This window comes from Mobula birostris, chromosome 1 (genome assembly GCF_030028105.1).
Source record: "Mobula birostris isolate sMobBir1 chromosome 1, sMobBir1.hap1, whole genome shotgun sequence".
NCBI lineage: Eukaryota > Metazoa > Chordata > Chondrichthyes > Myliobatiformes > Myliobatidae > Mobula > Mobula birostris.
The window spans coordinates 168,125,446-168,144,341 of NC_092370.1; the positions used below are offsets into that span (position 1 = coordinate 168,125,446).

Sequence of the window (18,896 nt, forward strand, 5' to 3'; positions counted from 1 at the left end):
GTTAATATTTATTCTTACTACTAAATGATTTGTAAACAAATACAATCTACCATTTTATATATCTATTGGACAATATTTGCATCTATATTCACTCAGGAGACAGACGGTCCACAGAAGTGAAGCAAAGTGGCATCAACTTCATGGGAAAGGAGGAAGTGTTTGCTACTCTGGGGAAAATCAGGGTGGATAAATCCCCAGGACCTGACAAGGTGTTCCCTCAGACTCTATGGGAGGCACATGCAGAAATTGCTGGGGCCCTAGCCAAAATATTTAAAATATCTTTAGAGACAGAAGTACCAGAGCATTGGAGGATAGGCAATGTTCTTCTGTTTAGAAAAACGCTCCAAACATAAACCAAGAAATTATAGGCCAGTGAGCCCATCAGTTGTGGGAAAGTTCAAAGATTCATTTTTTTATGATCAAAGTATAAATCCAGAATACAACTGAGATTTGTCTTCTCCAGATAGCCATAAAATACAGAAAAACATAGAAGTGAGTGGTAGGTCATGTCTAACCAATCTGTCTAACCGAGTTTTTCAAGGAAATTACCAGGAAAATGGATGAAGGCAAGGTAGTGGATGTTGTCTGCATGAACTTTAGAAAGGCACTTGACAAGGTCCTACATGAGGCTGGTCAAGAAGGTTCAGTCATTCAGCATTCAGAATGAGGTAGTAAGTTGGATTAAATATTGGTTTTGTGAGAGAAGCCAGAGTGGTAGTAAAGGATTGCCTCTGACAGGTGGCCTGTGACCAGTGGTATGCCACAGAGATTGGTGCTGGGTCCTTTGTTATCATCAAAATCAATGAGCTGGATGATAATGTGGTTAACTGGATTTGGAATGTAGTGGATAGTAAGGAAGGCTAGCATAGCTTGCAGAGAGATCTGCATCAGCTGAAAAATGGGCTAGAAAATGGCAGAATTTAATGCAGATAAGTGAGATTTTGCACCTCAGGACCAACCAGGTTAGGTCTTACACAGTGAACACTAGGGCACTGAGAAGGGATCTTGGAATGCAGGTCCATAATTCTTTGAAAGTGGTGTCAGAGGTAAATAGGATCATAAAGAAAGCGTTTAGCACATTGGCCTTCATATATCAATGTACTGAGTACATTGAGATGGGATATTATGTTGAAGTTGTATAAGATGGTGAGGCCTAATTTTGAGTATTGTGTGCTATCTTGGTCACCTACCTACAGGGAAGATGTAAACAATGTTGAAAGAATACAAGAAAATTTACAAGGATGTTGTCAGGTATGAATGACCTGAGCTGTAAGGAAAGACAAAGGTTAGAACTGCATTCTTTAGAATGTTGATGATTGAGGAGATTTGATAGAGATATACAAAATTGAGGGGTATAGATAGGGGAAATGCAGGCTTTTTCCTCTGAAGCTAGCTAGGACTACAACCAGAGGTCGTGGGTTAAGGGTGAAAGGTGAGAAGTTTAAGGGAACACAAGGGGAAACATCTTCACTCAGAGGGTAAATGAGCTACCAGCACAAGTGGTGCATGCAATCTCTATTTCAACATTTAAGTTTGGATAGGTACACAGATGAAAGGGGTATAGATAGCTATAGTCCTGGTGCAGGTTGATAGGAGTAGGCAGTTTAAATGGTTTGGACATGGACTAGATGGGTCAAAGGGCCTGTTTCTGTGTTGTACTTCATGACTCTAAATAGACTGAGCTGACGTATATTTAAAAAAAGCCTCTGAGAAACAAAACATAAGGATAATTAAACTAAACATACAATTCATAAAATGAATTCATAAATTCATAAAATGAAAGCAAGAAATAGTCAAAGTTACACAGCAGAGGAGCATTTGGCCCACTGCCTCTGTCAATGATTATGCCTATCTATAATAATTCCACTTGCCTGCATTAATTCCATCTCTTGTCTTGCTCAATCAAGTATATCTGTCTAAATGCCTGCCTTTACTACCTCTTGTCAAGTCATTACAGACGCTAGCTACACTGTTTGGAAAATTTATCCCTCCTATCCCCTTTGAACCTCCTGCCCTTCCCTTAAACTATTCTCTAAACTTTTGTAAGAAAGAAAATGAAATTGTATTTAAGTTGTATTTAGCTTAGTTGCAACAAGAAACTAGCCAGCAATAACTTGCCCTCTTGCATCTATTGCTTGATATTTTCATCTTTCACTCTTGAAATCCTAACTGAGCTCAATTCCTACCATTTTCATTCAATCCTCCCAGTTCAAATTGTCAGGGATAACAGTGAAGAGATTTCACAATGTAGCACTAAAATGAGGCAATCACCTCACACCAAAAAATTGCTTGCATCTCATAACAGCTTTGGTCACCAGAGGATGACTAAGAAATCACTTTTTTTCTTAAATATCTGGCAATTTGCTCTGGGATTTTAAACTTTGTATTGTTGTTTCAGGCTTTAAAAAAAACAAAATCCTGAAAGTTAAGAAATTCTGTCTGCTTACAAACACTGATTTATTCCTTGCTGACAATCTGTGGCAAAGAAGCAGAATTTACCATTACATTTTTTGTGGCTGTTGCATATGATTTTCAAAAAAATGCATACGAATGACCTAGTTAACTTCTCTAGAGTCAGAAATTAAAGCATCAGTAAGAGTGTAGGTGAAAATGGAGAGCAATAGTATAGGGTGAGTCACAGGGAGAAAAGCATAAACCCAAGCAGGTAGACTGGCAATCGCCACAAAGTTATATTTTAGTCAAAAACAGACAATCTACTTATGCAAAATGTCATAAACAGCAAGAATACATGACAAAGGTAAGGGCTCTGGATCACTCAATTGAGGAGTAAGCAACAATTCAATTGAGCAGAATGTACTGGAGATTAACAGATCAGCGAGGGTTACTAGCCAGGCAAGCCTCTCACCATTAATCTGATCAACTAGAGCGACCTGGAGGTAAATGCTATAAATAGATCAGCTTGACTGTGAACAAAAGGAAGAACATCACCAAGAAAGATCATGGCACATGAGGTGGATGGGGGCACAACAAGCTTAACTTCTTTGATAGCCATTTGAAGGTTAACATATAACAAACACAAATTGATAGTCTTCTAAATTCAATTTATTGTCAAAGTACATGTGTCACCATATACAACACAGATTCATTTTCTTGCAAATTTAAAATTATGGCACATATCCGGCAGAATGTCACCATGGTTCACTGGTGCCATCTTGTCAAAGATATTTTTGACAAACAGCTTAAGAGAAAAATAAACTTGCTGTTGTAATGATAGGTTTATATGCAAAATATTAATTGGTATATATCTGCCAGAATATTTAATCAGAAAATTGAAAAGAAGCCAAACAACAAACAAAAACAATGCCTGTGAAATATCTGAAATCATGAACTTGCTGTTGTAATGATAGGTTTATATGCAAAATATTAATTGGAATATATCTGCCAGAATATTTAATCAGAAAATTGAAAAGAAGCCAAACAACAAACCAAAACAATTGCCTGTGAAATATCTGAAATCATTGCTTGTGCTAATACTGGAACCTTAGCTAAACTTTTCCTGCATAAATTGCTTAATTTCGTACGAAGTAAATTGTAATATGACTCTCTTTGGTTAGGATCAAATGAATCACAGGACAAAAGGATCAAGGTTTACTTTTCAATCATCCTGGCAGTTTTATTTTGCCATGATAAAAGAACTTGCAACTAAACAAAGAAATGATTGTCTTGAAATAGTCTGCAACAGACCCAAAACTAAGTCAATGAAAGTCCTGACAAAGGGTCTCGGCCTGAAACGTCGACTGTACCTCTTCCTATAGATGCTGCCTAGACTGCTCCATTCACCAGCATTTTTTGTGTGTGTTGCTTGAATTTCCAGCATCTGCAGATTTCCTTGTGGTTGTGTCAATGAAAATCATCTAAGAGTATGGAACTTTGAGCAAAACTGTTTCAAAGTCACCTTTTGTATTTCAAGTATACAACATCTTCCATAACAATGTCTAAAATTACTTAACATATTTCTAAATAAATCCAATTTTGACTTGGCTCTAATTTACTCAAGATGGCACTGGGCTCAATTTCAGTTTTCTTTAGTGTTTTTTGGGTTTGTGGGGATGTTTTTGGGTACAGAGGGAGGGAGTTGGGGATCAGGTTAAGGTTCAAGGGACATTGGAGGACAGGCTTGCAAGTTAAAGGGCAGTGAATCAGACATGAGACATGTGTGGACCACCAGGGTCAGTGAGTTGTTCGATGAGTCCCTGGGTTGGTGAATCCGTGAGACTAAAGTTCAGGGCCTAATATGCAAGGTCCCACATGGGCGACGCTAGAGTTCGAGACCTGGTGCTCCAACTGGCAGGTCTTGTGGTCAAGGCTGAACATTGAGGCAAGACGGTCAAGTCCAGGAGTCAAGGACCTTGGCTGGGGTCTGCAAATCTCTAAGTCCATTGAGGTACTCAAAGGCCCAATATCTCCCCGTCTATGGCTGAATCAAAGTCTGAATCTGATCTGTTCAAGGTTGTAGAATAGAGACTGTCTTGGGATTAGAGGACTGTGTGTATGGATGGGAGGGAGGAATGGGGCTTGTTTTGCAATTGTTGTTTTGTTGCTTGTTTTGTGTTCTGTATTGTTCTGCTCAGCATTGAGGGCAGGCTATACAGGGATGTGTGGCAACACTTCCAGGCTTCCCCCAGCAGACCCTCGCGTATGTTGGTTGCAATAAAAATGATGCATTTTACAGTATGTTTTAAAGTGGATGTGATTAATAAACTTTGGGGGTGCATTCAGTGGCTTGAATTATAGTAGCAACGCAAATACTTCCTTGTTCTAGAGATGAAGCATTTTACTTAATTTCTTTATTTCACTATCACCATTTTAAAAAATTCAGAATGATTACCAATGGTATGTGTTGTATAAATAACCGCTCATTAATCAACATACTGCCAAAATTCTCAGCCAGTTTGATATTTTAGCTAAAAAGAAAAACTGTTGTTCAATAACTATTGCTTAGCTGAGTTCTACAGCTGTATATAACTTAATGGAATTAAACCACTGCTAAACATCCATAAACGATGCCTAATGTTCCAAACCTAGACCACATTTTGGGATATCTAGCGGCCCTCCTGTATGGAGGTAGGAGGACGACAGCCGGATGATCAAAGAACAAGGCACCAGTAAAGACCAGAGGTTGTGGGAGGCAGAGGAGTGGCTACAGGATTGCTTCGGGTCTGTGGACTCGGCCTGAATGAATATACCACAATTGTCACAGACTTTATAAAGGCACTTGTGGGTGAGTGTCCCCAAAATCTCATTCAGCCTTCCCCAATCTGCAGGAAAAGCTCTCCCCACTAAGCAAGTCTACAAGAAGCACTGCCACAAGAAAGTAGGATCCATCATCGAAGATTCCCACCACCCAGGTGATGCCCGCTCAAAGTAAAGTCAACGTCACCATATACATGTAACCCTCTCTCCATGGCTCACAATAAACCAGGGTCCATAGAAACCATAGAAACTGCAGCACAGAAACAGGCCTTTTGGCCCTTCTTGGCTGTGCCGAACCATTTTCTGCCAGTCCCACTGACCTGCACACGGACCATATCCCTCCATACACCTCCCATCCATGTATCTGTCCAATTTATTCTTAAATGTTAAAAAAGAATCCGCATTTACCACCTCATCTGGCAGCTCATTCCATACTCCCACCACTCTCTGTGTGAAGAAGCCCCCACTAATGTTCCCTTTAAACTTTTCCCCCCTCACCCTTAACCCATGTCCTCTGGTTTTTTTTTCTCCCCTTGTCTCAGTGGAAAAAGCCTGCTTGCATTCACTCTAACAATATCCATCATAATTTTATACACCTCTATCAAATCTCCCCTCATTCTTCTACGCTCCGGGGAATAAAGTCCAAACCTATTCAACCTTTCTCTGTAACTGAGTTTCTCAAGTCCCGGCAACATCCTGGTAAACCTTCTCTGCACTCTTTCAATCTTATTTATATCCTTCCTGTAATTTGGTGATCAAAACTGAACACAATACTCCAGATTCGGCCTCACCAATGCCTTATACAACCTCATCATAACATTCCAGCTCTTATACTCAATACTTTGATTAATAAAGGCCAATGTACCAAAAGCTCTCTTTACGACCCTATCTACCTGTGACGCCACTTTTAGGGAATTTTGTATCTGTATTCCCAGATCCCCCTGTTCCACTGCACTCCTCAGTGCCTTATCATTAACCCTGTATGTTCTACCTTGGTTTATCCTTCTAACATGCAATACCACACACTTGTCTGTATTAAACTCCATCTGCCATTTTTCAGCCCATTTTTTCAGCTGGTCCAAGTCCCTCTGCAGGCTCTGAAAACCTTCCTCACTGTCTACTACACATCCAATCTTTGTATCATCAGCAAATTTGCTGATCCAATTTACCACATTATCATCCAGATCATTGATATAGATGACAAATAACAATGGACCCAGCACTGATCCCTGTGGCACACCACTAGTCACAGGCCTCCACTCGGAGAAGCAATTCTCTACTACCACTCTTTGGCTTCTTCCATTGAGCCAATGTCTAATCCAATTTACCACCTCTCCATGTATACCTAGCGACTGAATTTTCCTAACTAACCTCCCATGCAGGACGTTGTCAAAGGCCTTACTGAAGTCTATGCAGACAATATCCACTGCCTTCCCTTCATCCACTTTCCTGGTAACCTCCTCGAAAAACTCCAATAGATTGGTCAAACATGACCTACCACGCATAAAGCCATGTTGACTCTCACTAATAAGTCCCCGTCTATCCAAATGCCTGTAGATTCTGTCTTAGTACTCCCTCCAATAATTTACCTACTACCGACGTTAAACTTACCAGCCTATAATTTCCCGGATTACTTTTCGATCCTTTTTTAAACAACGGAACAACATGAGCCACTCTCCAATCCTCCGGCACCTCACCTGTAGACAGTGACATTTTAAATATTTCTGCCAGGGCCCCTGCAATTTCAACACTAGTCTCCTTCAAGGTCCGAGGGAACACCCTGTCAGGTCCCGGGGATTTATCCACTTTAATTTTCCTCAAGACAGCAAGGACCTCCTCCTTTTCAATCTGTACAATTTCCATGATCTCACTACTTGTTTCCCTTAATTCCATAGACTTCATGCCAGTTTCCTTAGAAAATACAGACGCAAAAAAACCTATTTAAGATCTCCCCCATTTCCTTTGGTTCTGCACATAGCCAACCACTCTGATCTTCAAGAGGACCAATTTTATCCCTTACAATCCTTTTGCTCTTAATATACCTGTAAAAGCTCTTTGGATTATCCTTCACTTTGACTGCCAAGGCAACCTCATGTCTTCTTTTAGCCCTCCTGATTTCTTTCTTAAGTATTTTCTTGCACTTCTTATACTCCTCAAGCACCTTATTTACTCCCTGCTCCCTATACATGTCATACAACTCCCTCTTCTTCTTAATCAGAGTTGCAATTTCCCTTGAGAACCAAGGTTCCTTATTCCTATTCACTTTGCCTTTAATCCTGACAGGAACATACAAATTCTGCACTCTCAAAATTTCTCCTTTGAAGGCTTCCCACTTACTGATCACATCCTTGCCAGAGAACAACCTGTCCCAATCCACGCTTTTTAGATCCTAGGTCAATCTTAGGTCATTAGTTAACTCTAGCTAACAGCCATGTGACTCAGTATTGCATGGGTAATGGTGAGAAGGCCACCTTCAAACAATGATCCGGATTCAACCAAGTAAGAAAGTTCAAATGTTCTGTTGAGAGAACGGAAACTACGGTGAATGCTGTATAAATACTGCCCCATACAAAATTATTGTTCACCAGGAAAAATGGATCTTGCACCAACATAATAGAGTGGAAGGAACAAACAGTTAATAGAAAAGGGCCTATCACAGTAAAACCAATCTAAATGTTGAAGCTTGTTTCCAGATCAGGGGTCCCCAACCTTTTTTTGCACTGCAGACCAGTTTAATATTGACAATATTCTTGCGGACTGATAATCATGGCCGGAATATAGGTGAAACTATTAGTCACTTATAAGTGGCTAATAATACACTCAATTTTGTTTCTAAAAGGGTTTATCTAATGAATTTAATATTAAATACGCAGCGCATATTTTCCTCCCATGAATATAGTGATAACTCAACTAAGTCAACAGCATCAGAACATTTTAAGTAACGTTTGGATATTAAACACAGCGCATATTTTCCTCATATGAACATACAAAATCATTGCAACACACCAATATCTCTGAATCAGTGGGAGCCCTGGGCTTGTTTCCCTGCAACAAGACTGTCCCATCGAGGGGTGATGGGAGACAGTGATACTCGAAGGGGGTTCCTTATGTCCTGTCTATTCTGCAATTTAGTCTTCGAAGGATTCATTGCAGAAAATCCTGCTTTGCAGAGGTATGATGTTGGAAATGGAAGCAACGTTTTCAGTGCTTTCACGGCTATCTCAGGAAATTCAGCCTTGACTTTGATCCAGAATGCCGGCAGAGATGTTAAGTCAAACATACTTTTCAGCCCACCGTCATTTGCAAGCTCAAGGAGTTGATCATCTTCCCGCGCTGTCATGGATGATTCACTGGGAATACTCACAAATGGGTCACGGACCCATTCCTTTGTATGTCTTGGGTCATTTGCGGTTGGGAAGTAACGCTTGAATTCTGTAGACAGCGAAGTTAGGTGATCGCACACCACCAGCTGTGAGAAAAACGGTGCAGCCTCAGTCTCTCCCAAAATCCCAGCTAATGTTGGGAACATGTCAAATATGCTCCTGTCTACTCGTTGTCCCCACAGTTCCAGTTTGGCTTTGAAAGCAGACACTTTATCTGCCAACTTGAAGACAGTTGTCATTCTCCCCTGAAGTGACAAATTGAGTTCATTGAGCAGGTTGAAGATGTCACACAGATAAGTGATTTTGCTATCCACTCCTCATCATTGGAAGTGTGCTGCCAGTGGTGACTTTTTTCCTGAAAGAATTCTCTGTAGCTGCTCTCTTAACTCAAAAACCCTGGCCAGGGCTCTCCCCCTTGATAGCCACCTGACTTCAGTGTGAAAGAGAAGGCATTTGTGCTCTGCATCCATTTCCTCACAAAGCTGCTCAAACAGACGTGAGTTAAGAGCTTTTGCTTTGATGTGATTGATAACTTCAACAATGTCACTCAATACGCTGTTAAGACCAGGTGACATTTTTTAGCTAGCCAGCATTTCCCTGTGTATGACACAGTGTGTAGACTGCCATTCAGGAGCAACCTCTTTGACTCGGGTAGTGAAACCAGACAGCCATCTGGTCATAGCTGCTGCCCCTTCTGTGCATATTTCAACACAGAATGACCAGCCCAGTTTGCCTGACATGTAGTCATTAAAAGACTTGAATAGCTCTGCCTCAGTTCTGTTAGTTGGCAGCAGCAGTACACACAACATATCCTCCTGCACATCGTCTTGAAATATATATCGCACATAAACCAGCAGTATTGCCTTGTTGTCGACATCGGTAGACTCATCGACCTGCATAGCATACCATGGTGACTCGTTCCAACAGCTGTGCTTCCATGTCCTCCACTATGTCGTCGATTCTCCTTGAAATTGTGGTAGCTGAAAGAGAAGCTTGTGCCATCTTGTTAGCTGCAGCTTCTCCCAACAGTTCACAGCACGTCCTTGGCAGCAGGCAGAATCAATTCTTCACCAACAGTGAAAGGCTTCTTAGCCTTAGCAATAAGGCTAGCCACTAAGTACGACACTCTCAGAGCAGCAGCATTTGTGGAGGTGGTGGCTCTCAGTACTTGCTTCTGTCCCGCTTGCTCACATTTTTTTCGCTCAAAAAACTCAATGGGTTTGTCTTTAAGTGCAGGGTGCTTGGACTCAAGGTGCCGAAGCAGCTTTGAAGGCTTCTTTGCCCCATTAGACAGCTTGTCTCCACATATCACACACAGGGGGCTTGGAGCGTGCGAGTCACCAGTCGCAACAAAGCTATATTTTATGTACGACTCGTCGTATTTTCTGTTGAAGGAAGCTTTCTTTTCTTTTGCAGTCTCTGCCTCTGCTGTCTCTGCGTTATCATCATCGTTAGGCCTTTTATGTCCTTTTCCAAAGAAACTCTCAAGCAACGTTTATTTTTTTTAACTCATACCAACTGATGACCGCGTGGGTAATGATCTCCTGTGCATTCAAGCTCAACAGTGGGCATGACAGGGAATGAGGAAAGGTGCAGCTGACCCATATCGCTTCATATCACCAAATCATATCATTTCCTCACGGCCCGGGAGCACATGTTTTGTGGCCCAGTGGTTGGGGACCACTGCTCCAGATAGTTGGGTGCTTCACTTTAAATACTCACACACTGAACCCGTGGTTTGTGTGAACACTAGCCACAGTTGGAGCATTCCTCAGAGACCATTACAAACTAATGGTCTAGCTCAGAAGCATTGGCACTCCTTCCTTGTAACCACTCGTCTGCACAAAGCACACTTTAATACAGGGTCTCTCCTTCAGGCAGGGTTCTGCCAACATCTTCCCTTGTGCTCTTCTCCGCATCTCCTTCCTCCTACCCCTGCCAACCAAAGACCCAAAACCAACCCACTGTCTCCAGGAAGTCTGATGCCACCAAACTCTCTTGACTGTTTCATGGCATCCCACTGGACAGAATGTTATCAAGACAAACCCGATTGACTGACACAGCATCATTAAACTTTGCAAACAACTCCCTATCTTGCCAAAAACTAAAACACTGAACTGTGAAGCTTAATTAACAGAACACTGTGTTTTATAGAAAAGCTACAGAAAATTAGAACACTTATCAGTACAACAATACAATGAAACGTGTTTTTAACCAGGGCATTGCATACAGTACTGTGCAGAAGTCTTGGACATGTATACATAGCAAGGGTGTCTAGACTTTTGCACAGTACTGTATAACCTTGAGATTCATTTTCTTGCCAGCATACACAGCAAACCTAACAATAGAATCAGTGAGAGTCTGCCACAATAAGACGTACAAACAACCAATGGGCAAAAGACAAAACTGAATATCTATATACTACTAAAATTCTCATGCTTTGTTTGTCTGTTTGTGACCTCCAATTAGCGCAAACGGTGCATTACAGCGGCACTTTTTTTGGCTAAGTCGAATTAAAATGCGCTAACTTACAGAATGCAGGCAAAGTTCAGGGTTATATATTCGTATAACATTGCTCATTTGCCAAAAATCAACAGGCTCCCTTTTAACCCGAGAGCTGATCCGCCATCATGGAAATTGGGACGCCTCAGCAGTGACACCTACTGGAGCAGTTCTATTTCAAGGGTTGCATTCTGTTAATCACCATCAGCATGTGCAGGATTCGGACAGATCTAACTGCCACCCATCAATAAGAGATAATTAAATCTTATTGTAATGATGCACTTCGAGACACCCATAAAACCCTTTGCTGTAGTCAAAGGACAGCGGTGACTATATCACGTCCATTTAGGACAGCGCCAACCACATCATCAAGAATAATCAGCATCCTTTGGTGTTACTGCTTCGTATCTTCTATCCAGCATTAGGGTAAAAAAAAAATGGTCAGCCTAATTATGCTGCATGGAAAGGGAAGGGGGACATTATGGTCAAGAGATGAAGCCAAACGTCATCGGGAAGCAGCAAGTAGAGGGAGAGAACAAGAATCGGATGAGGCCAGGGCCGCACGACTCCAGGATCAAAGAGTCAGGACAAAGAAAGATGAGAGAAGAAGAGACAAAGGAGGAGAGACATGCACGTCTCCGGGATCAGAGACAAACAACAAACAGCAGAAGAGCTGAAGAGACAGGGGATGAAAGGGCTGCACGTCTCCAGAATGACAAAGAGAGGCACAAGGGTGGCAGATTAACCAGAAATGATGCTATCAAAAGTGTCCTTCATTAAATGAGGAGCAACTATATTTGCTTTGCTACGCGTCGTTCTTCTTTAATAAGCTGAGGTTTTCGACTTCAGTTTCCAAAACAAAGCAACACCAATAGCATTCAGGAAAATTTAATGTTCATTCTGGTCACATCAGAATGCACTACCCTTCTCTCATAGGGTGCCCCAACGGGTCACCCTGTTGTCTAGTAATTAATAATAATAATAAATTAAATAAGTAACATCAAGAACATGAAGTCCTTCAAAGTGAGTTGATGGATTGTAGGAACAGTTCAGTGTTGGGACGAGTGAAGTTGAGTAAAGTTATTCCCATTGGTTCAAGAGCCTGATGGTTGAGATTAATAACTATTCCTGCACCTGGTGCTGTGGGTGCTCAGGCTCCTGATGGCAGCAGTGAGAACACAGCGTGGTCTGGATGGTGAGTGTCCTTGATGGATGCTGTTTTCCTGCAACAGCGCTCAGCGTACATGAGCTCAATAGTGGGGAGAGCTTTACCCATGATTGGCTGGGCTATGTCCACTAGTTTTTTTGAAGGATTTTCTCTTCAAGGAAGTTGGTATTTCCATACCAGGCAGTGATGCAACCAGTCAATATACTCTCCTCCACACATCTGTTGAAATTTATCAAAGTTTTAAATGTCATGCCAAATATTCTAAGAAAGTACAGGTGCTACTGTACAGGTAAATCATCTAGGTATATAAGATGATGAAGGGCTTTATCCCGGGGCTGAAATGGCTAACACGACGGGACATAGTTTTAAGGTGCTTCGAAGTAGGTACAGGGGAATGTCAGAGGCAAGTTTTTCACTGGTGGGTGCATGGAGTGCACTGCCAGTGACGGTGGTAGAGGCTGATACAATGAGGTCTTTTAAGAGGCTCTTAGATACATGGAGCTTCGAAATAGAGGGCTATGCAGTAGAGAAATTATAGGCAGTTTCTAGAGTAGGTTACTTGGTCAGCACAACATTGTAGGTCGAAGGGCCTGTAATGTGCTATGGATTTCTATGTTCTATTTAATGGCATTTGCATGCTGGGCCCAGGGTAGATACTCTGAAATGATGAGAGGAATTTACAGTTGCTGAACCTCCTTATCTTTAATCCCCTGATGAGGACTGGCTCATGAACCTCAGGTTTCCACCTCCTGAACTCAATAACCTGCTCCTTGGTCTTGCTGACATTGAGTAAGAGGTTGTTATTGTGGCACCACTAAGCCAGATTTTCAATCTCCCTCCTATATACTAATACGTCACCACCTTTTATTAGTTAATGACAGTGGTGTCATCAGCAAACTTAAATATGGCATTGGAACTGGGCTTAGCTTCAGTCATGAGTATACAGGGGGCTAAGCACACAGTTTTCTGGTACACCTGTGCTGATGGATATCCTGGAGGAGATGTTTTAGCCAATCTGAACTGAATGGAGTCTGCAAGTGAGGAAATCACTTCTCGCTGCTGCCACTGGGAAAAAGGTACAGAAGCCTTGGATCCTACACCACCAGGTTCAGAAACAGTTATTACCCTCCAACCATCAGGCCTCTGAACCACATAGGTAACCTCACTGGACACTGAACTGATTCCGTAACTTGTGGGCTCACTTTCATGACTCTAAAACTCATGTTCTCTGTATTATTTATTATTATTTTTGGGTTTTTTTGGTATTTGCATGGTGTCGTCTTTTGTGCATTGATTGTCAGGCTTTGTACAGTCTTTATTGATTTGTATTGTATTTGTTCTACTGTGAATGCCTGCAAGAAAATGGCTCTCACGGTGGTATATGTTTACATATGCACTTGGATATCAAATTTGCTTTGCACTTTGAAATAGCAAAATCTGCCACCATTATTCTCCTAAATAAAGCCTCTTGCTCTGAAGCCTTTGCAATTACTCCCTCATCTCTAACCACCCCACTTTAAGTCTTTAAAACATTGCTGCCTTGCAAATATTGCCCCAAACCCTGGGCAGTATTCAGTTCACCAGGTGCTGAGAAAACTACACAAATGACTTGCTTGGCTCTGCAACATTTCCAATATGATTTGCTTTCTGTAGGTGATCCTTGAAAATGTTATCAAGCAAACTGCATATCCAGTGAGAATAACGGATTCTCAGAGGGAGGAGATAAAGTGCTGACTGCCATTTACCTTTTTTCAGCTTGAATGAAAAATGAGTAAAGACTGTAGGATGCAGATAAATTTACATAAATCTTAAGTTATTTTGAGGGTATGACAATTAATACACGTCACACCTATGCAATTAAAAGTAATAAGTAGAATGGATCTATAATTCTACAAGTTCAGAAAAATGAGAGGTAACATGGGGGGGGGGGGAAAGGGAGGCATTACTCAGGAACTTGGGTCATCATTTTAGCATTGAAATGAGAGGAAAAACTTCTTTACCCAGGCTGTGAATATTTGGTATTCCTTCAATTTGAGAGTACATTCAAGATCAAGATGAGATTTTTCAGCCCCAAAGAAAACAAGGGATGTTGGGATTGATCTGCAACATGCGCTTCATCTTGCTAAAAGGTGAGTAGACTTTGCAACTATCACAAATTATTTTGTTTTTTTTTTAAAAAACTGAGGTTTCGGAGCAGTTGGCATTGGAGGACAGATCAGAATCAACCGCAAGTTTGCTGATGACATTGCTCATGCACAGGAAGTGCGGATGAATTGGCCTGCCTTGTGAACTGTTTGGATGATACATCTACCAGATATGGCATAGAGATCAGCGCAGAGAAAATCAAGCTGATAAGAAACAGTGAGGAGCCAATCACAACAAAAAACAGTCAGTAGACAAGAACTACAGACTGTCAAACGGTTTAAGTATCTTGGCGCCATCATCAACCAAGAAGGATCAAAGCCTGAAGTCCTTCCAAGGACAGCCCAAACAACAGCAATGCTGGCTAAACTAAAACTAATCTGGAGGGACAATAACATCGCTTGCAGATCCAAGTTGAAACTCCTACATGCACTTGTGCTCTCCATCTACTTGTAGGCATGCAAATCATGGACTTTGACAGCAGAACTGCAAAAGATGATCCAGGCAGTAGAAATGAAATGCTTCAGAAAGCTCCCGGTATCTCCTATACAGACCTTGTTACAAATGACGAAGTACAAAGAACCATCACCCAGCACATGAGACACTCTGAAGATCTACTGTCCACAGTAAAGAAGAGGGAACTGAGAAGGTATGGCCACATAATGAGATCAAGCGGACTCCCAAAGATCATTCTTCAGAGAACGGTGCAAGGGAAAAGGAAAAAGGGCAGACAGAGGAAGAAATGGGCAGACAATATTGCAGAGTGGACTAGAAAGAGCTGTACTGCAACCCAGGCACTTGCCCATGTCCATGAGAGATGGAGGCAACTAGTGCAGCACTCATCTGTACGGAGCCCCTACAACCCAGACAGGTTTCAGGATTCTTAACCATGAGGTACAGAACAATAAAATGAGTCAGTTGATTGTGAAGCTACTTGGCTGGTAGTAAGTTTCTCACTTTTTAAAATTTAGTTTTTATCAGAACATAGTTTCAAAACTCACTTCAAATGTATTCCAGATAAATGTATTACATGTAAAGCAGTGCTCTAAATCCAAGTAAACAACTTCGAAAACTCTTTGGAAAGAGTTGGAGGGAAGGGAGGGGAAGAAACAATCTGTTTCTGAAAGCTCAAAGCAAGACAAACAATTGCCCTTGGCCAAAAAGACAGGGATAATTCAGAATAGCAGTGGAGTAGTTTAATTCAGCCAACAATTTTGCATAACACATAGGATCCAAGAACAAAACCAAAAAGCTTAGAGAGGCCTTCATCACAGAAAAGGGATATTCAAAGATCCAAATATTTGTCAGAACTTGAAAGAGTCACTCCAAACAGATTTTTAAAAATGTGCTGTGTTTATTCATAGAATCCATGTTAGCTCCTTCTAATTCTGTACTAATCCGGTAAATCAGTTTTCTGGCATTGGGCTGCAAACTCGTACATCCAAGTAAAACCATTTAAGTCGGCTGAAGGAAATGATGAGCTGTGCTTCAAATTTTGTGAAACAGGTAGAATTTGAAGGGGACTCTGGAAAAAGACGAGAATTTCTTTCAATGTATTCTTTCCTGATATCCCTCATGTCCATTTCCCGCTTCCACAAATATTCCCAAATAAACTTGTTGACCATTCAGCATACTTTGCATCAAACAGTAATTACTAGTTCTCTGTATTTGGATGATACCCTCTCTTCAGATCTGCCTTCAACATTCGTTTCCTCAAAAAAAATAAAATTATAGATGATCCCCGCACTTCCCCTCTCATTTTTCTTAGGACAAATCCCTCACCCCAGGAATTAATCTAATAAATCTAAATGGCATGAACCACGAAAACTTTGGATAATCTTACTTCAACTTGTGGAAGAAAAAATTATTTGACTTGGTTTGGCTTTTTACGTGTACCAGAATGCAAGGATTTGATTCCCTCTGGAAATAAGTTAATATAAATATTAATTTTTCTGGAGGTGGGAGTTGATCTTTAACTTTATCTATTGCTATTACAAGATTTATCACAAATTTCTCAGAATTTTACATAGCTGCCAGTCACCTCATTCTGTATTCAAAACTATGCTGTAAATTGTCCCCTCGGGATTCCAGCGACCATGCAAAATGAGCTTGTTTTGGAGAACCAATTCAGACAATAACTGTTGCCTCAATAACTTCCAGCTTCGGAAATCTGAGAAGTTAAGCAGATACGTAGAGTGGAGTGTGAACTTGCATCCATGTCTCTTCCTTCCAAGGCTTCAAGACTTCCAAGTACAATTTCATGCCTGACCTTTTTTTTTCCTTAATACATTCATTGAATCATAAGGAATTGTAAATTTTAATTTTTTTTAAACTCATCAGATGTGGCGCAAGTTCCACAACTTCACAGTATTGTTGACTAAAATTTAATGCAGGCAAAATATTCCAATCAGCAAACAAAACTAACACAAAATGCATTTTCTCCCACACTGATTGATTGTAGTATTTCAGCAGTCAGGCTCACAGAAGTTTGAAGATAATTTACTGCTAACAAATTAAATGTTCTGTGTGTGTTTCCAAAAAATTGACGTATAGCAAGTATTATGTTTATATTATATACTTAAGGAGAAAGATGATCAAATTACACTCTGGATCAGGGAATGCCATGGAATTCATCCAGCTTTTTTTTGTTTCACTTACAATTGCCAAATTCAAAATGTACTTTTGAGCCAAAGAATTTTAAAGAATCCTCTCGCATACCAAGAGTACCATGTTCAGTTCTTTTACTAATCACATAAAAATGAAACAAATTAGAATTGTGTTAATAAGAAGATTTCTCAAGCATCAACCACACATGCAAACCACTCTATAAATTCTAAAGGTGAAAAGATACAATATTATTAACATTGTTAGCAGAGTATCCAAAAATAGCTACTAAAAAATTAAAATTACCCAAATCAGTAATTATAACACTGGACAACAAAGATTTTGCTTCCTGAATACTTTTGGCTATATCTTATGGATTTTGGGCTGTTGATCATGAAATTTCCCTATCACACACAATGTTTATGTAATCACCTATATTTGTTATTTCAATTCGTAATTCAAGTCGATGAAAATGTTATCCACAATGTAAGCCAAAAAGTTTTCCGTCTTGTCCAGGCATGCCTGGGCATGCATAGGCAGGGTGGATGCTGCAGAGCAGGACAAGTTTTAGAAAGGCAATAAAAGCATCATACACATATCATTCTATGCATTGTGTTTACATGTAAATTGGTTTGCAATCATGTTGATGCGCATGCTCTACACACATAGCATGCACATTATAATAAAGTAATTGTATTTTCAGAGGTATCTGTGACAGCAAAATATCTTGCCAATGTTGCAACAGCCACGATAATTTGTTTGTAGTGAGTATACGCTTAAATCGCAAAGATTGAGCATGACACTTATTAAGAAAGCCTATGAGCTCTACTTTGTCTGGGGTGCCAGTTTTACATCCAAAGCCTGGGCTTCTCACCTTTGTTGCATTCCCATTTAGACTTCTTGTAAATCTCGGCACTGTCAGTGACTAGGATGATGAAAGGTTTCAACAGTACATTGTGATCATATAGAATTGGTATCAGGGTAACTGGAATCCATCAATGCTGGTTGATTATTGTTGGACACTTAAGTGAGAAGTCTCAGACATTGAGTACAAACGAAAATCATGGACGAAACAGTTTAGTTGAACTATTGCTAAGTGTCCACACCGTTATACAATTAAAGGCATTATATTCAATAAAAGTTAATTTCTTGTTTCTCCAAATTTCTACGTGATTCAAGTAGTCTGAAATTATGTGTTCAGCTTCAAGTGGTCTATCATAACCACATAAAATTTCTGAGTAAGGAACCAGTAATATATCATCCCACTGTAAGTCTCAGGCTACGATTTGATTTGCAACTGAGCATATTCCCCAGGTAGCAACATGTGATCTACTTCACATTCTTTTAATTTAGTTGAGTAATGAGACTGATAAATAAAGCATTGCATTATTCTTTATTTTAATGCAACAGTTTTGAATTTTATGCATCTAGCAATACACCACAAACCTCAAAGTTCAAAGTAAATTTATTATCAAGATGCAAATTCATTTCCTTGTGGGCATAATCAATAAATCTATAGAATAATAACCATAACAGAATCAATGAAAGACCGCCCAACTTGGGTGTTCAGAGTGCAAGAGAAACTTGCATGTCAAACTGCACTTTGTTCTGCTTAGATATAGACTTTGCTACCACACTGAACAGCTGAGGCAATCAATGGACTAAAAGACATGGGTCAAAGGAAATGGAAAGATAAAATTGGATGGAGAAACACAGAAGGAAACTCAATGGAGCAAGAACACAAATGTGTAGCTTCTGGGTGTAATCCAGTTTGTGCTATAAACATATAGAATATATAGTAATACTTCATAACAGCAAAGTTCAGTCATTTCTTTCACGCAACTTCTAAGGTGATTTATTGATTAACAATATAACTTACCCTG

General features: G+C 40.3%; 1 protein-coding gene across 5 annotated transcripts in view; it reads right to left on the reverse strand.

The window, feature by feature from the left end:
* pcnx1 (pecanex 1) overlaps positions 1-18,896 on the reverse strand; it is a 253,752-nt gene that overhangs the window by 199,805 nt on the left and 35,051 nt on the right. The window lies entirely within an intron of this gene.